The sequence below is a fragment of the Hordeum vulgare genome, chromosome 3H (genome assembly GCF_904849725.1).
Source record: "Hordeum vulgare subsp. vulgare chromosome 3H, MorexV3_pseudomolecules_assembly, whole genome shotgun sequence".
Taxonomy (NCBI): domain Eukaryota; kingdom Viridiplantae; phylum Streptophyta; class Magnoliopsida; order Poales; family Poaceae; genus Hordeum; species Hordeum vulgare.
In genome coordinates, this window is record NC_058520.1 from 541,857,258 (window position 1) to 541,865,531 (window position 8,274).

The following is an 8,274-nucleotide window of genomic DNA, read 5'->3' on the forward strand; positions in this document are numbered from 1 at the left end:
CAACATTGCACCAAGCGGCAAGCAAACATCTAACCAGCAGCAGCAATCGGCAGCAGTGGTTACCTACTAGCAGGCAAGCAAGCATCAGCATAGGCAACGACTAGCAGCAACTAACAAATAATACGAGCAACACCTACAGCAAGCAGCTAGCATCCAGCAAGCTCGGCAAGGCATTGCTAGCAAGCAACAACAACTAACTGGCAGCTACAGCCAGTAATAGCAACAGGGCAGCAGCATGAGCAAATCATCGACATCACGAGCGACTAGCAGCTAAGCAGTATCAAGCAGCAACGACAGCAAGTAACAACAGGCAACACATGCAGGCTCGGCAACAGCAGCAACAAACTACCTAGCAAGCGCGGCCAGCAACTAAGTAGCTAAGCAGCGACATCAGCACTAGCCGCAACTCTGCAAGGCCAGCAGCTATGGTACAGCAAGGCAGGCAGCATGCATCTGGCAAATAGCAAGCGGCAACAGCTACATCAAATAGAAACAAAAGGCATCGGCATGCACGCACCAGGCCAGCAAAGCAGCGGCTACAGCTTCGGCAGGAGGGGCTCACGAGAGGAGGAGGCCAGACGAGGGCGAGGCCATGGCGAGCAGGGAGCCACGGTGGCTGCTGAGGCCGACCGACGACGAGGCTCGCGCGGGAGAGGGGCTCCGGCAAGGACGCTCCTCGCAGCAGGAGGCGGGCGGCGGCGTGCTCGGGTCAAGGGAGCGTGGAGGGGATCCTCGAGGGGAACGGCGTGTCTGCACGACGCAGGCCATGGCGGGGCGCGGGAGCCGCGGAAGATGGCGGCCGCGCGAGCTCGGTCTGTGGCAGGGAGCTTGGCGCGGGGAGGGGCGAGGCGTATGACGGCTCATGGGGGTTGGCGGCGGCGACCGGGGACAGCCATGGCGGCGGAGGAGCTGCTGGCGAGCCGAGGCCATGGGGAAGCCGGTGGCGGGCAAGGGGAGGAGCACTGCGGGGCGGAGCAGGTGCGCGCGGGGGGGGGGGGGGGGGAAGAGGCGGCGCGCGGGATCGGCGAAGGGCGAGGGCAAGGCCATGGCGCGGGGAGGTGCAGGCCGGCGACGGGGACTGCTGGCGCGGGGTGGAACCGAGGGGATGACGGCGCTGGGAGGATGAGACAGGGGACGAGGGCTCCTGTGGCGCTAGGGCAAGGGAGGGGGGCTGGCTGGGCCTCGGCCTGGCCGGCTGGGCTCCCCCTCTCTCTTGAGTTTTTTTAAACCTTTGTTTTTTTTCTTTTAAAACAGAAAACGCCACACCCAAAAAATAGAAATAAAAATAAAAAGGATTTAACAAAATTAAAAGAAATTCCTTTGACTCCTTTGGAAATAAAACCCCAACTATAAGAAATAGGTTGGGCATTCTGAAAAAAATAAAAATGAAACCCTTTTAAGAATTAAAATAAAATCCTTTTAACACGAGAATAAAATCGAACTCCATTTATTCAAAGAATAAAATAAAAACCCTTTAAAAGAGAAAGGAAAATGAGACGGTTTTAAAATAAAACAAAAGGAGAATTAAAATAAAAACCCAAGGGTTACCCCCACATTTAATAAAAGGACCCTTTTATTGAAAAGAAGAAGACGAACCCTTTTTAAATACAGGTTTAAAACAGGAAATCTTAGCAACCGCAAGAACAAATAAAAGAGGAGAGGAGGGGAGTAAAGGTTTTAGGTCCTCGGTGCAAAAGGGTTTAGCGGTGGCTCTCACGCACGCATTCTCATCATGCCAACAAACGACGTCACACTCACAAAGCACGAACACCTAACAACACGGAGCAACAAGCAACACCGACAAAACACAGATGACATGATGCCATGCATGATGCGATGATGCAAACTACATGATGATGCAACAAATAAAACTAATCACACGACGGAAACGGAAATAAAGGGGGAATCTTCTGGGGCGTCGGTCTCGGGCTGTCACAACTGTCCTACACTACAAGAGGATCTCGCCCCGAGATCCAAGAATGAAAGGGGGAGAGGATGAGAAAGAACACGAGGTAAAAACTTAATTGCTTCTTTGACAAAGGAATGAGACCAACGATCTTTGAAGGTTGCAAGACGATGAGGAATGATATGAGAAAGAAGCAAGAATTCACGGAAAATTTCGGTAGCACTTCGGTAGGAAAATGGGACAAAACAATTCGATAAGAAGAGAGAATTAAACAATATGCACAACAAACAACTAAGTAGAGCAAGGGAACACCATGATCTTGATAGAACAACAAGATTGACCCAAAAGAGCAATATCACAAAGCCTCCGGAACAATAGAATAGGAACTAGCTCAAGCGGAAGAAGAGAATGAATAAAATAATGACAACTATCATCACAATAGAGTTGAAGAGCCTCCAGACAGAGAATTGGCATAGTAGTTGGAAAACCAACAATGAAAAGAACAAGATAGTAGTGGGCTTATGAAGATCATCTCAACATATATGAGGTGACAACCAACCACTAAAAGAAAGAAGGATAGATGAACGCAAAGATATCAAAACTTCTTACACCGAGGGTGCATTGAGAACTTGGGTAAATGACAAGCACCATGATAGCACAATCCATAGGAAAAGCTTTAGGTGAATCCAAACCAAGATAGCTCAATGAAGAAATCATGGATTGCAAATATCTCATGATCATAGAATTGGTGGGTTTAATTATCTTATTCTTGAAAGGAAACTCTTCGAGGCTCCTACACTAACATAATCCCACCTCAAAGGATAAAGGAAGAACAATTGCACATATAAATGCAAGAGAAAGGATACTTGAGGTTCTCCAACAAGAATCTTGAAGAACACTTTGAGAATGAATAGAAACCTTGATGAACCACCAGGAAGGACCTCCGTATACAAATGAACGATGCAAAGATAACAAGGTAGAAAAGAATAAGATTATGACCTTGCCAGGATTAAGATGAAGCCTCTCAAAGAGATACTTAAAAGAACTTGGAACTCCGGAAAAAGAAAGATAAGCAGACGAGAAAGAATTGATATCACGGGCCACTCCGGAAGAAAGATTAAAATCACTATGAAATAGGAATAAGAATTATGTTATGCTTATCCTTCATCAAGTTTAATTGATGACAAGCAATGGATTAGCGTAGCACTTATTCTTGAAAGAATCTTGAAGAGGCATAGAGATAAGCACCATTTGAGGCAAAATTGAAGGAAGCACCGGTAAGAATTCACAACTGAATGGGAAATTCCAAGAATACATGGAAACACCTGAGAATGAAGAGATCATGAGCCACCTGAGAGAAAACTTGAACAAGGCACCGGATAACCGAGAGACGAACGAAGAGACAACAATTGAGAAGAATTGAGGATGAAAGCTGAAAGCTGAGAACGAAGAATCTTCTGAAATGATGGCCTTCGGAGGATCGAGAATGAAAACAACGCAGAAATGCACCGAATAGCAAGAAAGGGATTACTAACAATAGAAACAATTGAGAGGATAACCCGAAGCTGAGATGACAATCTTCACAAGAATGGAGCAAGATTTACGAGGAACACTCCTTCGAATCTTCAAAGGAGAGAATGACGAGAAGTACATCACCAAGAATACTGAGGCACTCCGGAATAAAGAAAAATGCAAAGTTGAGCCAATATGAGAATTAATTCGAATAGGCCTTGGAGAAGGGATATGACTGATGAAAATCATACTTACGTCATAGCTGAAAAGAATTAAATATCTTCAGAAGATTGCAAGAGCTATAACAGATCCTGGGACAAACCTGTGGGTTATGGGCCCACTCAAAGAAACCACCGTTAGAAAAGATTGCTAGAACAAGAGATATAGCACCGGTATGAAGAGAACTAGATGAGGTTGAGAACCTCGAAATAATTAAAAGAATTGAGAACAAGAATTCTGAGATAACTTCAACGCTCCGGATAGAATAGAGAGAAACGACAACAAGAAGATAGACTGATAAAAATTTCCAACCTAGGAAAGAATTACAGGGATGAATAGGATATAGTGAACACGGATAGTTTGAACTGAATTCACCGAGTAAGAGAGAAAAGAACAGATAGCGGAAGCACAATGAAAAGAAAACTCTTGGAAGAAAATTGAATCACTGAGAAAAAGGGCGGGAGGGTGGGAAAAACAAAGACAACATGGGACAGATGAGATGAACTCCGGAATAAATGAGAGAATGATCTGCAAAAATTTGAGAGGATTGAATTCACTGAAGAGAATCACACCGGTTGGAAAAGAATTAACATGACGACTCCGGTTGACAAGAATTGATAAGACGATCTGGTTGAGCAAAAGAATTAGCACTCTCATAAAAATATAAGAACACCACTTAGAAAAGATCTGAAATCACCACTTGACATCGAAGCAACTTGAATTACCATATTCAACAAAACAAAGGATGAGGCTTATGAAATAAGCCAGAACAAACTCATGAGAAAGATTTCTCCGATATTTTCGTGGACAAGATCGCACGGGCTCGATTTTACAGTAGCCATCAAGTGCAAGGCAGTGCACCCGACATACGAAGTGTCCCCGAGTGGTAGCAAGCTACAAGGACTCTTTAAGACACAACGTGTACCGCTGTAAGTCGACCGTGAACAAATGAATCCACTAGATGTCGAACCCCAACCTAACATCATGCATTTGTTGGAAGATTGTCCTATAAGCAATTACTTGAATTCCCGCCTATGAATTCCTGAAATGTCTGGTCATGCAATCTGGTACACGGATACAAGGAGTAATATCACACAACTCCTATACTAACCCGTCACTTGTATCACATCCGTCAACACACAACCAGAATCTCGGACCTTCATCTACAACAGACCCTCGTGATCACAACGATACAATGTATGGCAGTACTCCCGAACAATCTGCACCAGTACTGGGGACATCGGGGTTATCTCGTCACTACTAGTATTGAAGCAATTACGAACATCCTTCGTTCTAAGATACTAAGAAGTCTGAATGATAACGATGTGCTCAAGAATCCCGTGGAGCTCAACTCCCCTGAGACTTAAAGCAGATAGGAGGCACCAAGACAGAACTCCGTCACATCGGCATCATATAGATCTCAAAAATATCCGCGTGATCCTAAAAAATTTTTGAGTGAGAAGAGGAGTAGAATTAAATTATTACATCAAGATTCCTCACGAGAACATAGAAGAGGAGAAAAAAGAATCCTACTCTCCGATATATAACTAGACTCAAATAGTTTTTCACTAGACTCGACCCGGCCAAGTTCGATCAATCAAGGGGGCTCCTAGGTTGGTACTGCTCTGATACCAACTTGTCACGCCCAAGATGCGACCCTATCCTCAATTTGGCACGAAGGCCTCGTCAGGGATAGAAGCGCATCTCGTCGTGTCGCAAGAGTGGATATCGTTACAAGTACATGTACTGAAAAGAAGAGATATAGAAATCGAATTGGCTTACACTCACCACAAGCTACATCAGAGTCACAACAGTACAGTACATCAACATCATGAGTAAGAGCAGGGTCCGACTACGGATGAAAACAAACGAGAAAAGAAGAACGACGTCCATCCTTGCTATCCGAGGCTGCCGGCCTGGAACCCATCCTAGATCGATGATGAAGAAGAAGAAGAAGCAACTCCAAATGAACAATCAACGCGCTCGGGTCAAGTAACCTTTACCTGTACCTGCAACTGGTGTTGTAGTAATCCGTGAGCCACAGGGGACTCAGCAATCTCATTTCCAAAGGTATCAAGACTAGCAAAGCTTAATGGGTAAGGTATGGTTAAGTGGTGAGGTTGCAGCAGCGGCTAAGCATTTATTTGGTGGCTAAACTTACGAGTACAAGAAGTAAGAGGGGGAAGATCTACGCATAACGGACGTGAACTACTGTTGATCAAATGAATGATCCTGAACACCTACCTGCGTCAGACATAACCCCAGCGTGTCCTCGATCGGAGAAGGAACTCACGAAAGAGACAGTCACGGTTACGCACACAGTTGGCATATTTTAATTATATTAACTTCAAGTTATCTAGAACCAGTGTTAAACAAAGTTTCCACGTTGCCACATAACCGCGGGCACGGCTTTCCGAAAAGATTTAACCCTGCAGGGGTGCTCCAACTAGTCCATCACAAATTACCACAAGCCGCATAGAAATCCTCAATCACGAAGCTCGCGATCTCGTCGGATTCCCTAGTGGAAAACCTCAACTCTGAGATTACCCAAAGCATCACCGGAATCCCGATGCACAAGATATCTCGTCAAAGGTAAAACTAATCCAGCAAGGCCGCCCGGCGTGTCGACGATCCCGATAGGAGCCGCGTATCTCGTTCTCAGGACACGACGGATAAGCGACGCGTACGAGTGCCAAACCTCGAGTTTCCTCGCGGTGGCCCCGCACAGTGCTCTGTTTTGGACCAGCACCATCAGCACTGGCCCTCCCTGTATTATGTGAAATTACTCCTCGGGTTCATGACGCCCTATGCTTTTAGTATTAACAAAATTATTATGTTGGGCAAATGTAGAACCAATGTTGGGCCTTGCCGGACCAGCTTTAATCTAAAACGAATTATCAAGGGGGTCCCCATAACAACCCCGATCGTGTTAGGAGCGCTCGTTTATGGAACATAACACCGGTAGCCGAAACTAAGGGGGCAAAGGTGGAACAAAACACCAGGCTAGAAAGGCCGAGCCTTCCACCTTTTACCAAGTATATAGGTGCATTAAATTAAATAGCATTTAATAGGGTGATATAACAAAGAACCCATGTTATCACATGGAAGCAACTACACCTGCAACTAGCAACGCTAACAACAGGGTTGAGCAAGCAGTAACATAGCCAATCAGTGGTTTGCTAGGTTGATCAGTTGAAGGTAATCATGGCATTGTTGAGAGGCTGATATTTAACAAGTGGTAGGTAACGAGACATAATCGATAGAAGCGATAAACTAGCATGGCAATGATAGTAATGGTATCTAGGGAAATGATCATCTTGCCTGAGATCCCGCTTGGAAGAAGAACAACTCGGTGGAGTCGGCAAACCATCGTAGTCGAACGGGTCCTCACATTCCGACACGCTTGCGGAACTCTATCGGAACGGAGCAAACCGGAAACAAACATCAACACAAATATTCACCACACGATGCACAACATGATGCATACCCTAATATGATGCATGATCAGATCAAAGATGCAAGGGATGGCATGGCAATTCACCTCACACAAACTCTACACATTAAGTGAAGCTCGACATGCAACGGGTTGCATATCGACGAAACTCCACGATTAATTATTAGTTCAGTCCCGTTAATTTACCGGCAAGGTTAAATGTTTTTAACATGGCAAGGGGTGAAGCGACGGTTCTACGTGTCATCCTAGTCGGTTTAACTCGCGGAACAAGAGCGGAGCTACGACACGAGAGACATGCAACACAAGATCATATGCCATGAATGCTTTATGCATGCAAGTACAACATCACGGTAAGAAGGGAAAGAAGCATATGTTGCCACGACGAGCGAGAGGGAACCAAGGCGGCAAATCGGAAACGATGCCACGACAACGTACCTATCCCGATACTCAACGAACAATCGTGCCAACGTACTGGGAACGCGTGCGGGAACGGTAAATAAAGATGGGGTGATCCCGTATATCGGGTTCCCATGTGTCGAGGCACAACATAGAGGGACAACGTGCACGGTTAACATACGATGCATACATACATATATTCATATATCACTTGTACATGGTCACGACAATGTCTCAACGTTATACCTTCGAAGCGTGCTATTCGAAGCGGTTCGGGTCGTAGCGGACCAACGGTCGTCGTGGAAGTCGTGGTCGTCGTGGAAGTAGTCGTACACGCGTCGGTAGTTGAAGTAGTGGTACACGGTCTCGTTGACGGTAGTCGTTCGCTCGGCGTCGTGGTTCTCGGGTCTTCGGCAACGTCGAGGAAGACGAACTCGTTTCCGGGGGTCGTCGAGGGCGTCATGGTACTCGCGGCGAACTTGTCGTCGACCCACGACATGCGGGGATGGTGCTCGCGGCGACGGTACGCGACACAACATCAACATCAACTAGCAAAGCGGCAACTAGCACTAGCATACTACGGTGACTAGCAGCAAGCAAGCAACACTACACTAAGCCGCAAGCAAACATCTACCCAGCAGCAGCAATCGGCAGCAGTGGTTACCTACTAGCAGGCAAGCAAGCAGCAGCATAGCCAATGGCTAGCAGCAACTAACAAATAATACGAGCAGCACCTACAGCAAGCAGCTAGCATCCAGCAAGCTCGGCAAGGCATTGCTGGCAAGCA